General features: G+C 39.9%; 1 long non-coding RNA gene across 1 annotated transcript; it reads right to left on the minus strand.

The window, feature by feature from the left end:
* Positions 1-2,196: 2,196 nt before the first annotated feature.
* LOC145442334 (uncharacterized) lies at positions 2,197-2,792 on the minus strand. The gene is made up of 2 exons (XR_013916029.1): positions 2,507-2,792; positions 2,197-2,439 (listed from the first exon to the last, which is right to left on the minus strand). It is a non-coding gene; the product is annotated as an uncharacterized LOC145442334 (long non-coding RNA).
* Positions 2,793-14,280: the final 11,488 nt, after the last annotated feature.

Consider the following 14,280-nt stretch of genomic DNA (forward strand, 5'->3'; position numbering starts at 1 on the left):
ATCTGATGGGTCGTGTGACCCATCGGTTGAGAAGCACTGCTTCATCCCCCCCCTCTATTCAATATACGCCAATTTCCTATTTCCAACATTGGCGATCATTCACGACATATATATTTCCATATATTCTCAATTTTTCGTTTGAGTCCTGATTCTCAATGGATATTTGCACCATCCTGTGGACAATTGCAAGACGATATGCGACTCATTACCACTCACAGCGAGCGAGATAGTGTAATCGTGATGCTTCCGGCTTCTTGATCGGTAGGTCATGGGTTCGATCCCCGGCCGGGTCACACCAAAGACTCGAAAACTGGCATCCCCGGCTGTCCTGCCAGCCGCTCAGCATCCACGGATTGCACGGAGGAGAAAAAAAGAGGTGCAGACTAGGTGACCTTGGTCGTATCGCCTCTCCGTCGTCAAAGCATCTCGATGGTACAGGCGAAAACGAGTACTCCCCTTCTCTCCAGAGGTGGTCAGTAACGAAGTACTTCTACTTTTTCGAAGTAATCAAGTATTTTTCTGCTACTTGCGGTACTTACTCAAGTAGATCTGATTTCCGCAACCTCTACTTCTACTTCGTAAAATTTTATGATCTACTTAATTTCTTCTCGCTATTTTCAGTTTGTCAAGTAGAAGTGGTGTAATCGTCCAATCAGGAAGATGGCCTGACGAATTTTGGAGCTGTTTCCGCGGAGTACCAACACCTAATTTTCATAAAAGTCAAGTAAAGCCCAGAATTTTCGTCGGTCTTCGCGCACGGTACATATATGAAGTGACTCATAAGTTTTCACGAAAGTATAGGTGAATGAATATACTTTAAGTAGCGGGTTGTATGGTTCCTTTTCCGCCGCATTGTCGGCCATATGAAATATTTCATCACAGTAAATATGACCCACACGTTTAAAAAGTACCGTTTCGCAATCTAGCATATACCTATCAGCCCACACAGCCCATGGCGTGTGTTCTAATCTGAAAAAGTGGACTCTGACTTTTTTGTGCGTTAGACCGGTTTTAGTCGAATACCGTTGAAACTTTCTGGGAAAAAGACATAAAATATATTCCCGCTTTTTAGAAGTAGTATTGGTATTTCTCTTTCAATTCCCGCATCATACTTTAAGTTGTAATTAGTTTCAGTTCTTTTTTCTGGAGATCATACGTGATGAAATTTAAAAGCAAGTGTAGAATGCCTCTATTTTCCGAAAATACAGCTACACTACATGACATTTTTACGATCCGATATATTTTTTATTACCGTATACTAATCGCTCGAAGTGTTAAAGGGGCACTGCACTCTAAAAATGATGTGGTGTCAAATTTATGGGTAAAACGAATTTTTTTATCCGCAGCCGTTTGCTTCAGAACGCCACCGTAATGGAGCTGCAATGTATTGAAATTTCCACAAACACATCACGCTCCAGCAGTCACGCAGAGATCGAACTTTATTTAGTTGTCAGCAGATGTTATGAAGGAAATATGTCGTACACGCCAAGGAGGTTTAGATACCGCGTTCAACGGAAGATGTTCAGTCAGGAGATTTATTTCAAAATCGGGCCTGTTGTATTCTATTTCCGTCGTGTATGAACGGCTGCGGCCAAAATTTATTCTTCGTTTTACACTTCAATTTGAGACCACATCATTTTTAGAGTGCAGTGCCCTTTAACACCGTATCCGATACAACTTCTCCGTATTGCTCATCGACTATAAACTATACGAGCCTTATAATATGGGGGAAGGCGCCATGTCATGATATGTTCTAAAACGGGGTGTTCGAGTAAACAAAGGATTAGTATCGCATTTCCATATCAAAACTATCATTTGCATCACATGATGCGGACGAATGGTTATTCTGTCAAAAGTTGATACCTCCTGGGATGCATCAATATGAATCAAGCTCTCTAAACCTTCCGTATAGCTCAATTCGCAGCTTTTAACAGTCCGTGCAAACGCATTACGACCGTTTTCACAACTACTTACTTACTTGAGTAGATTTAAAGTCAGTCAATTCTATTTCCACTTCAAGTAGTTTTAGGTTGCGTTTAAAATAAGTACTTCTACTCGTTCTTGAGTTGATTTTTGCGTCGCTACTTCTACTTCTACTTGAGTAGCTTTATCGACTACTTTGACCACCTCTGCTTCTCTCTCTCACAGTGTATTCGAATTGGTCTCCAATATGATAATATCTAAGCACGAATCGAGTAGAGTTAATATCTACTTGTATTTACTTACTATAGTATAAATAAAATATCAGTTGTACTAATAGTAATGTAGCAATCAAATATCATCGTTTTTAACTTGTACAATATGATGGTGAATTAGGGAAGGAAGCGTTCTAAGTTCCTCATGCTGTGCAATCCTTAAGTCCGCCCGGCGTGCGTTTTCGACAACGCCCTTCCACACCTCCAGACTGGCATGCAGTACACCATTCAGGAGTTTTGCATTCTGAAAAGTACAGCAACGCATGCTAACTTAAGAGACATGGATTGTCGCCGCAAGCGCAAACCCTTACCAGAAAAGTCGTCGTCGGCATCAGTGAGCATGGTAGTCAAATACACAACCAGCACAAATAGTGTCCCAGGCATGGTCCAGGGTCGACAACTATCTCGTTATGGTTATCATTAATGAATAAGAGCTATGAATTTAAATAAGCGTTCATCACCACATCGGGACGATAATCTTCTAACTAAATCGAGTTACAAATTGTAAACTATGAGGTATTCTCTATAAGTATAAGACTTGAAAACATAATAGACATCCAGTACCACTGTTTGGAAGAACCTGACAGACGTCCGTGAGAGATAAAAAGAACGATCCTTTTCCCAGAATGGCAAGACGTGGATATAGGTGGGGTGACCCATATCACAAATAAATATTTGTAACAAAAAGATGAGTGTAATTGCATAAAAAAGAAAATATTGTTCATTTTAGTTCGTACTAAAAGCCCATTTAAATCGATGTTAACGAAAACATTGCATATAGATAATAGGCATACTTATACCTCGCCAGTTGTTAGTTAATCTTTGTTCTGAATCTGCTGCGATGATAACACCAACGAGTGAACGTCGCAGAAATGAAGTAATTGTTACATTGTGCATGTGCAGTGGACTTACCCAATGCAACAAGAAGCAAATTGTAGACTAAATATAATTAAAAACCGACGAACTCTTCGCGTACCACTCAGAAACGTCTTGCGTACCCCAGTTTGATAACCACTGTGTCAATTCTTTATGCAATAAAGTAACGAATGCTATCAAAATCCCTGTCACACTGGTTGCCGTGTCTATATGTAACTTCAATAAATTGATTGAAACCATCTAACACAATATTAAAATTATTAGTTGGGTTGAATATACTATGATCTACTTGATTAATATGCCACATAATATGTCCAAGGCATAAGGCAGCTCTGAATCATTTGAAACATCAAATTCGACGACCAAGTAATGAATACGTCATTCGCTATCCTTTGTCACACAACTGAGAGACGCAAGCGGTAAATAAGGAGACGAAAGCCTCATATTACCAAATTCCGGAAATTACGATAATTGATCTGCAGCTCATGAAAGCCGAACTCAGTCGCTTCAAGTTACATATGTAATATGCTGAGTCGAAGGCCATCTCCTGTCTCAGCCTTAGAAGGTGAAGGCTATCAGTATGTTGACATCGTTGTGAAATAACTATATAGAGATGAGGTCGTGGTACAAAGTTTGCATTGACCAACAACACAAAAACAAATCCATATATCATCGTCATATCCGCACCATGAACATTTATTGCACATGATGGTGTTGGTCAATGGCCTGACCATACGTACATTTATATTTTCGGAATCAGTGCGACAGTAGCTTTCGATCAAGACCAGAATCAGTAAATTCTGGAAGAGAACTTTTAAATTGCCAGAAATACTACAGTCGCTGCACTGGATAAAGCCTCAGCGAAGCAGAACGAAGTATCAAAATCGGGCGTTGCTATTCCATGTTTACATTCGACAGTAGAATTTTCCTGGCATTGCAAATCTGGAGCGTCACTCTTAGCGAAAGGAATGTGTATTCACACCCAAAGGGCCGAATGAGGGGTATACGAAAACAGAACCCAAGCCAGAGTTATATCGCGGTCATAAACCCTTCGTTTGTACGTGCATGTATAATTTGGATTAAAACGCTGTACTCGATTTATACCGGGGTATAAGTCTGAGGTGAGTTCTAGTTTCGTGTGCTATTGATGTATATCACCCGTGTACATCAGGGTTGGTTGGTATACGGCCGAGATGAGTACTGGACTGGACTTGAATTGGACTGGATCCGGACTATGGGTCATTTTCATTGTTATTGGTTCTTATTGATACTCTTAAAAAGCATTCATTCGTTACATTTCTGCTACTAAAGCGAGCGCCCTAAAGGGTTTAGGACACAACGAAATACTAACTTCATGTAGAATACGCAACTGATAGGGAAGCTAGTGGCGCAGTTGATTACGCCAACGTAACGACGCCAATGGAAGTGGCTTCGAGCTCCAGTTCAGCATAACTTCTATGCAGAGGTGGTCAGTAACGAATTACTTCTACTTTTGGGAAGTACTCAAGTAGTTTTCCTCTACTTCTGGTACTTACTCAAATAGTTTTGATTTTTTCTACTTCTACTTCGTAATATTTTTTGATCTACCTACTTACTTTTAGCTATTTTCAGTTTGTCAAGTACAAGTAGTTTAATCCCCCAATACGAAAGATAGCCTGAGGAATGTCATGGCTGTTGTCACGGAGTACCAACATTTAATATACATAAAAGTCAAGTAAAGCCCACAAATGTTGTTGCGCTTAACGCATAGTAGTGATGGAGTGACAAATATGTTTTCACGAAAGTATCAGTGAATATAATTTACGTACCGGATTGCTTGGTTCCTCTTACACCGCATTATCGCCCATATCAAATATTTCATCACAGTAAATATGGTCAACCATAACGCAATTACCTATCATATCGTAATCTAGCAGCCCATTACGTTTCTTGCTAATCAGGTTAATCCAGCTTTTTGGAACGTTCCACCTGTTTTAGAAGATGACCTGTGAAGCATAACGGAAAAAAGACATTAAATATATTTTCCGCCTTTTAGAAGTGGTATTTGTATTTCACTTTCAATTGCGAGTATCATGCTCTGAGTTCTAATTACTTTCAGTTCTTTTGTCTGCAGAACATACATGTTGAAGCATAAAAGCAAGTGTAGTAATGTCTCTATTTTCCGGAAATAAAGCCAAACTAAGTGTAAATCTTACGATCCACAATGTGTGTTATCAACGTATACTAATCGCGCAAAGTGTTGAAACCGTATCTGATACAACTTCTCCGTCTTGCTCTTCGCCTAAATTTGTGGCACTATAATATGGGGTAGGGCGCCATACTATGATATTCTCTAAAACGCGGTCTTCCAGTTAACAAAGTGTTAGTATCGCAGTTTCATATCAATACTATAATTTGCATCCCTTGATGAGGACAAATGCTTATTCTGTCAAAAATTGATACCTCCTGTGATGCATCAATACGAATCAAGCTCTCTGCACCTTCCGCATAGCTCAATTTGCAGCTTTTGCCAGTCCATGCGAACGAATTAAGACTGTTCTCAAAACTACTTACTTACTTGAGTAGATTTAAAGTCAGTCAACTCTACTTCTACTTCAAGTAGTTTTAGGGGGCTTATGGAAGAAGTACTTCTACTCGTACTTGTGTAGATGTTTTCATCGCTACTTCTACTTCTACTTGAGTAGCTTTCTTGACTACTTTGAGCACCTCTGCTTCCATGTGTCGCCGGTTTATCAGGGCTCCTTATCGCTCACCTCACAGAGATTGCCTAGAATGAAGGTGAGCCGAACCAAAAAGTCGGCAGATGGTGAAAGAGTGCGAGTGTTAAATGTCGCCCGGAAGATGACGAAATGCAAAGAAAATGAATGATACGTACATGTTACTGTCGTGATACATGTTACCTGAATAGGCGAGAAACGCCACTGTTATTGTGTCAATAAAACAAAACAGACACAACTGATAATAATTCTGGAATTGGGAGATGGTGAAGGATTGAGGACGTGGACATTGGACAATGATTCTAGGACTCGAATCCTAGTCCAGTATTGAATTGTGATGGATCGGGTCGGGTGGTAAACATTTTCTTTTTCCAGTACTGAAATTATACATCTCCTTCGTCTACGAATTATTTATCAATAGGAATTAAAGTCTTGGTCACCGAAGCGCAGTAGTTGTGTCTCTGATTAGTAACCCCGAGACCTCTGGCTCGATTTCTGACGGCTATCTCTTAATAACTCAGCAGCTGGATGACTCAGCCATTGTCAGTCTGAAGCTCTCGTAAATGCGCCAAGTTGCAACAGGTAGGGATCCGACGTGGACCTTTAAACAGATCATTGTGCGGCAAACTGGGCACATAGCAATATTTTAAATTCCACGATTGGGAGAGAGGCCTAATTACTATGTCTCGTGGTTATGGCTGGGGGGCACAATGATTCGAGTACTCGAATCTGAATCGAGTATAAATTTTGATGATTTGAGTCGATTAGTAAAAGAGAGAGAGACAGAGAATCTTTATTCGTGCACATTACATATCAACATTACACTACAAAAATGTAACAGTGAAATGCGACATGCAAGGTAGGCGGGAGGCTCGATAGGACAAAGTCTTCAGAGCCGAGCCACCCAGGACAGGAGCAATTTTCACAGTTGATAACTAATATAACTTTTTTTAAGTACGGAAATTATGCGCTCCTGGCAAACGAAAGTTTATTTACTTACGAGAATTATAGTTTTCAAACTATTTTAGCATTTAGGACGCCTTGAAAACTCTGTTGGCCGTGTCGCAGAATACGAGACATACTACAAAGCTGCAAACGGTACTGGAAATAACACATTTCCGAAGTCATGATCATCCTACAACATTGTCGAGAAGTGCAATGAAATCGGTATGGTCAAAAAACACCAAAGTATCTTTAATGTGACAGACAGCAGGCAATATATTCTTTATGGTAGCATAAAATGTATATATTTGAACTTTGACACAGTACATTGTGTTGTGGCGCCATAATGAGTAATACTCGAATACTCGACTCGACTAGAAGCATAGTGCGTTATTCAGAATAGAATCACTCAGGTACTCGATATCGCCCAACCCTACTCGTGGTGAGTAAAGTAATAGGACTCATACAGTAGATTATGGAGTTTACATTACAACTTTCTATGCATTGATTACAAGAGGATCAATAAACTGGGCCAAACTGCAAGCCTATCCAACCAACCTGTGCTTATTAACAATCTAATTTGGACACAGCCACAGAACCGACAATATTAATATAAGAATGGGTCAGAGTATCAGAAATGGAAATAACAGCGACAGCCTAGATTATTTTAGGTTAGAGTCGAATACAGTTATGAAAGTTTAGTTAGGATTTTAAATGATGTAATTTACATGTCCAAAAAATAGTCGCGTTATTTTTATACATTTAGCCAAGCATCCATATATCAAATAAGAACAGATGTATTTCAGTATCATATGTCAAACATAAACCATTCAGAAGTGCAATGTTGTTGTTATTGTATCTGCTGCTGCTGTTCGTATTATTATTAATGTTTTGTGGTGTTCGTGGTGTTTATTAACTACAATGGTCATTTACACCAGATCGGTGTGCTTCATCATGATTCCATATTAGCTGCCGACTAGTAGCAAGGCCCACGTCTGGGATTTCATAAGACATCGCTTACTCGGATCAGATGGAGAGGAGGAGCCTACATAAACCTTGGAAAGTGATTCTAGAGTCGACATCGGTGGAACTTGAACACGCAACCTATTGCTGTTGCAGTGTAAGCAGTGTTTGATTGACTCTAGTTTAAAATATACGTATACCTCTGAAAACCAAATTACTGTATATATGCCCAAAGTATTTCACAGACTAGGAAGTAAATCGTAGCTTTTTAACGTTTATACAACGCAATTCACTATGAAGAACCCTGATTTGGTCCTCAGTTATTACATCAATCTGAACTGGGCCCGTTGCGTTATCAATGATCATTGTTTGTCAAAGGCGCAGTCTGTCAAACCAAAAAATTGTACTTTCGCGTAAAAGAACGCCAATTGGTCATGTTATCGAGACGAAAGATGAGTATGGACCTATCAAATTTGTCCTTGAAAACCATAAGTACAATACGCATAGGTGGATCATCTCATTTTGTTGATTAGAATGAGGAACAACGGAAGGGGTAGCACCCATAGATAACACAACAAAAGAAAGATATCAGGGAAAATGAGATGAACTTATGATGACAGAATATTGCTGAAACATTTCGAGATACTCGCCTAAATTGCTTACAAGTAGAAATCGTATAGGAAATTTTTTTATCTTAAGATGAATTATTATTATTATATTCCAAGTGATTTTTTTGAGTTTACAATAGGTGCTAAAGGTATTTTATGTAGATACTAATCTATATGATTGGAGTTTATGGACGTGGTATTCGTGACAGTACTCAACTAGGATAAATCTGATACCTCTGAAATTTAATAATCTTGCTGGAGGCTAGTACGATTTTAAACAGTCTTTCGTGTGACGAAATAACAATTGGATTGAATTTACTAACTTTACAACACGACTGCGCTGTTTTTGTAGGTAGCCCATACAGCGAGAATGTGAGATTTTAGTCAAAATAGCTCCACGGGTTATCTCCAAACAAGAGACCTTTTGAAAAAAACTATGGCTATTTCCGAAATCAGTGTCCTTCAAAGAACGCAGCACCACTTTTATTTTGTCTGCCTAAAATATGTGTTGACCAGTGTAATGATTTACCTCACCTATCTCATATATGCTGCAGTTATTAAGCCTGCGTTTGCGAATTAATAATTCATGAATTAGGCGTGACAGACATCCGATCATATGATTCGCTACAAATAAAGCCCGCGACCGTGACATCTTATTCCCCGATTTTGTTTGGGATTCAATTATCAAGCGTTAATATCTTACCGTGATACGGTGCGTGAGATGACACCTTGAATGAACTGCCCCGAAAGATTCCGATCTATTTGATTAACGACCAGTTCCATTATTTGCACTCGGCTGTGCAGGATATTGGGGACTCGTGAAATATTAATGTCTGTATCTTTGAGATGATTATAAGCGCCCGAGAGGTTATTATCCCTGTGGCGGTCATCAATACAAATATAAAATTATCCGATCTGCGGCCGTGAGGAACTTGTGTTATCAGGTAAACACAACGAACCGCACTGCAACGGCGCACTGAATGAAGGGCGTTCGATATAAATCAGACCCGGCGTGATTGAATTCCATTTGTTGTCATTGGATTGGACTGAAGCGGCAGTGCAATGCAATATAACTTTGCAATGCAATATAACTGTTCCATGCCGACTTTATGGGTAGTCTCCAACGTTTATGGTGGAACAGGCATGATCGAGTTCGTTTACGAAGCATATACTGCCTGCGAACAAATGCGCATACCATTGAGTGATGGAACCTTAGGCGGCTTGAGTTAGATAAAGTTGAAAATCTTGGTGATTCGAAATGAAGTCTAAGCTTCGGGTCGTGTCGAGCATTTGATTACCACCTCTCATAACGTCATAACATTAATATTACCGTCATGAGTTCAAATCCGCATCACGTCATCCAAATTACTGAAGTCTTTGTGTATCGTGACTATTTCGCAGTCCTTTGTGACTTTTGTGAGGCTCAATTACTACTTGACTGCAATACAACATGTTTCTCGATGGACAGATCCGACTAACCGACGTTTTGAAGCTCCGGCAGGGAAATAAAATATTGCATGTTTATTTTTAAATATTTAAATATTTCTCTCACTTTGGAAGCGTAAATTCAGCTTCATTACATGACAGAAATAATTGCAATACATAGTCAACTCGGTTCCAGTACTGGAATCGTTTTGATAGTCTGAAGTTGGCATTACAATGTTCCTCGCTTCTATACTCTCTTTCATATAAGCTCGCTTTCAGTCAAATACACCTGAACGTAAAATTAGCATGCAAAATTGAGAAATCGCGCGTTTAAACATTTGTCAGATGCGGTAGTTGATATGAAATAAACCAACGTTGTAATTTGTGACCACGTCAAATGTGCTTATCGCATAGCTCATTTATTTTGTGGTATTATGTTGTAATGTTGTTATGTTGTTGATAGCATCTATTATCCGATTAATGTACGCAACCACAGTATCCTCTTTTTTTAATGGTTGTATGTTACGGCGAATTGATAACGTTTTGGCGTAATTTCAGGAAAAAGTATTGATTTACAACGAGGATCGGAAACCTATTGGTCGCGATTCATATATGCCACTTTTGTGCATAAGAAGTGGCTCATAGCTAGGGCTGGGCATAATGATTCGAGTACTCGAATCTGAATCGAGTATTAATTTTAATGATTCGAGTCGAGTAGTAAAAGATGATTGTTTCCGAGTACTGAAATTATACGCTTCTCGCCACTGGAAGTTAATTTATCAACGAGAATTATAGTTTCGATACTAATTTTCACTATTGAAGCATTGAAACCTTGTTTTGCGATATCATAGCATACGAAACATGTAGTAAAAAGCTACGAAGGTTACTGGGCGTAGCACATTTTCGAAGTCATGATTATCCCACACCATTGTCACCAAGTGGAATGAAATCGGTGGTCGAAAAAAATACCAAATTATCATTTATGAGATGGATAACACGCATTATATTCTTTGTGGTGGCATAAACGGTACATATTTGAACTTTGAAGTACTACATTTTTATGACGTCATAATGAGTGATACTCGATTACTCGACTCGACTCGGAGCATATTACGTGATTCAGAATCGAATCACTCAGGTACTCGATTTTGCCCAGCCCTACTCATAGCCAAATCTGGATTTTTATACTTAATTTATCAATATTGCAGCTACTTGTTAGTAAGTTTTCATCACTGCCAAAATAATTATCCTCGTGTCTTTCGGAGTTCGTGCCAGTGGCTTGTTGCGGATAGGGGCTCGGACCCACCTTTCAAAATCAACAAATTTAAGTGCTGTCGCGGCGGCGACCAATCTTGGATTGCACGATATGTTGATTGATTAAAGAGAATAGCAGACATGGCGACGCATGCCCGACAATGCAGTTTTCAAATACACATTGATTCTCTCATCTGCGGTGGGAAATGAACTGCCGTGGAAGTGATATCCACAATTACGGATTCAAATTACAAACAACGCAATTGCTATCCACGTTTTTGATTGGTAAGTTACTTTGTGGTATACCAATGCGCACATGTAGTAGGGCGGTGCCCGAACCGGAGTTGGTTCTCATTTTTGTCGGGGCCGGTTCGAAGCCGGATCAGACTTTTTCTGATACGCCTGGAGTCGAATCGGAGCCGGATCAGTACTTTTTACCAAGAATATGACATTTTGCGCTTTCCCACTATAGAATCAATAGTTAAAGTGAAACGTTCGTGCAAATGGACCACATGCTAATTCCAAGATATAATAATTACTTCAGATAAGGGTTGGATTTGATCTTTCTGAATTCCTGTAGTCATTGTTTCGATCAATATTCAATGCCATCCTGTGATTTGATAATAACATCGGAGTTTTGGGACCAGATGAAGGTCATTTCTAGAATTCGGCATGGAGTTCGGACCGGAGTGGGACCAGGAGCTTTAATGGGGCACTTCACTCTAAAAATGATGTGGTCACAAATTGCAGGGCAAAACGGAAAAAAAAATAGCCGCTGCCGTTTCTTCGGAACGCTTCCGTAATGGAGCTACAATTTATTGAGATTTCCACAAGAACTTCACGCTCCATCAATCACGCAGAGATCGAACTTTATAAAGTTGTCAGCCGATGTTATGAAGGAAATATGTCGTGCACGCAAAGGTGGTTTGGACACCGCGTTCAACGGAAGATGTTAAGTCAGGAGATTTATGTCAAAATCGGGCCTTGTGTATTCTATTTCTATCGTATACGACATATTTTCTTCGTCACATCGGCAAACAACTATATAAAGTTCGGTCTCTGCGTGACTCCTGGAGCGTGAAGTTCATTTGGAAATTTCAATAAATTGCAGCTCCATTACGCTGGCGTTCAGAAGAAAACGGCTGCGGCCAATTTTTTTTCGTTTTGCCCTTCAATTTGAGACCGCATCATTTTTAGAGTGCAGTTCCCCTTTAAAAGAGAACGCATGGTGACCTTATCATCTCTCTCACTTTATGGATGGGAATAGGACCAGAGAATTTGTCGATCCGCTACGCCCTAACATGTAGGCGAGTGTGACGAAACGTTATGTTACCACTGAATGCTCTGAGACTCGCGAAATCTATCAGTGCGACATCGATTATTATCAGTTATTAAAAATTTCAAGCTATTTACGATGAAATGCGCTGGAATTACGCCTTTGCCTTACCGCTCATTTCGCGGTTTATGTTGGAACAATAAATACCCATATTGCGTGATATTGGGAGAAAACTGTTCAAAATTTAGTCATTCATGAACCTCTGTAGAGAATGCCAATAATCATTGAAGGTCTCACAATTTTCGTTCAATCATCCTGACTACTGGTGAGGCACTGCCTCAATTGCCTCCCTTGACCCCACGACCCTGACGTATCGCGCTTTGCAGTTGGTATGTACTGCTGTAGTGACCCTGTTTGGCTGCACCCACGCATGTGACCATAGATCTTCGCATTGAAAAGGAGCATCAAGACGAACCTACTATCTCGTATAAGTGACGAAAGTCTCAAATTTTGTATGAAGCTTAACCTCACTAATTACCAACCCTGACTACAAAGCCATCAGCAATACCATGCCACACTAAAAGGCGCAATAACTGTAAAAGCATGTGAATAGTAGATCAGGGTTGTAGCCCAGACACAAGGTTCGTGGTCACAGGACAATCTCACTTTTAAAGTTTAGTGTCGAGTCTAGTCGAGTCATTTTTAATTCACCAAAGAGTCAAGTCCGAGTCCAAGTTTTCTAGTAGAGGGTCGAGTCCGAGTCATAGTGTTTTGACTCGTGTCCGATTCCAAGTCATTTTGTTCACTGCTCATTTCTCAGTTCATTCCGGTTCAACCCACTTTCTTCAACTCTGCTCGAAAGATATAGAATGGTTTGCATTCATGATATAGTAATTTTTCTCAGTCTTAACAGTTTCTGGCCCTATTTCCCCAGAATTACTATTTATAGACGAAGTATCAGTAATGCGGTAACTTTACTATTATTCGAAGTTATAATGAAACGTCTGTCTGTGCCGTACTAGTCTCGAGTAATATGACTTGATTTGAATATGCGCAATGACTCGAGTAGGCCTACAAGTCGAGTCAACACAAAAATTCACTCGAATCAGTACAACCCTGTAGTAGATTCACAGTGTCTACATCTGTTAGAAATGATGATGGTCTTAAGCTTCGAAAAATATGATATGGGTCTCGATCACTGCAATACAATTAAAAAGATTTAAATCATGCGACTCAAGTTTCCCGAGCTCAAAAAGGCCACCAGTGAGTTCGGATTAGTGCAACGATGACGTCGCGTATTTTCAATGGTGGCGTAACAGTTGGTTGACATGTATGGCAGTTCGGGAGGTAAATGGGAAATAACGGACCAAAATGGGTTTTCGGACGGAAAAAGTATACCCGACGCCTGGTATACAGGGTTGCAATATTAACTTTGAAATTTCTGTCTGAAACGTAAGTCACCATGACATGCAAGAGTCATGTTGGTGGAGAATAGTTGGCGTCAGCGCCGAAACAGTACTTCGTCACACATACCCCCCCCCCCCTAAGAATGCGTTGGCCTCTGGTCTCAATGGGATCATTACCCGAACGTCTGGGGGCCTACTTACAGCTAGTAAGGCACGGTTGACTGTTATAGGAGTTCTGTTTAAATGCGCACAGCGTGAATTATTTTCATATTCGGGGTGAGATATTGTCTATAATATCAATAATTGCATATAATGCTATTAATTTTTGATCCTCACTCAGTTCACGTAATAAAATGTACTGTCAGGGCTGAAAGGGTTGGTTACTGTGGATATCAGATCAAGACTATTCCGCGCCAATGGACAATTGGCAATATATATATAGACACTATCAATGGTCTCGGTAAACATACGGCGGTCATTTTCTGCCAAGGTATTATTTGGTAACACACTTCGCGAAATCGTATGTTGGCCGGAACGTCAAAAGTCTTGGTGTGTCGTGGAACGGTAATGCCTGGCGCTGGAATGCCTATTTTTTTTAATGAATGATGCGTGTTTTCT

This window comes from Botryllus schlosseri, chromosome 1 (genome assembly GCF_051294905.1).
Source record: "Botryllus schlosseri isolate E-star chromosome 1, Bs_hap1, whole genome shotgun sequence".
In the NCBI taxonomy this organism is placed as follows: Eukaryota; Metazoa; Chordata; class Ascidiacea; order Stolidobranchia; family Styelidae; genus Botryllus; species Botryllus schlosseri.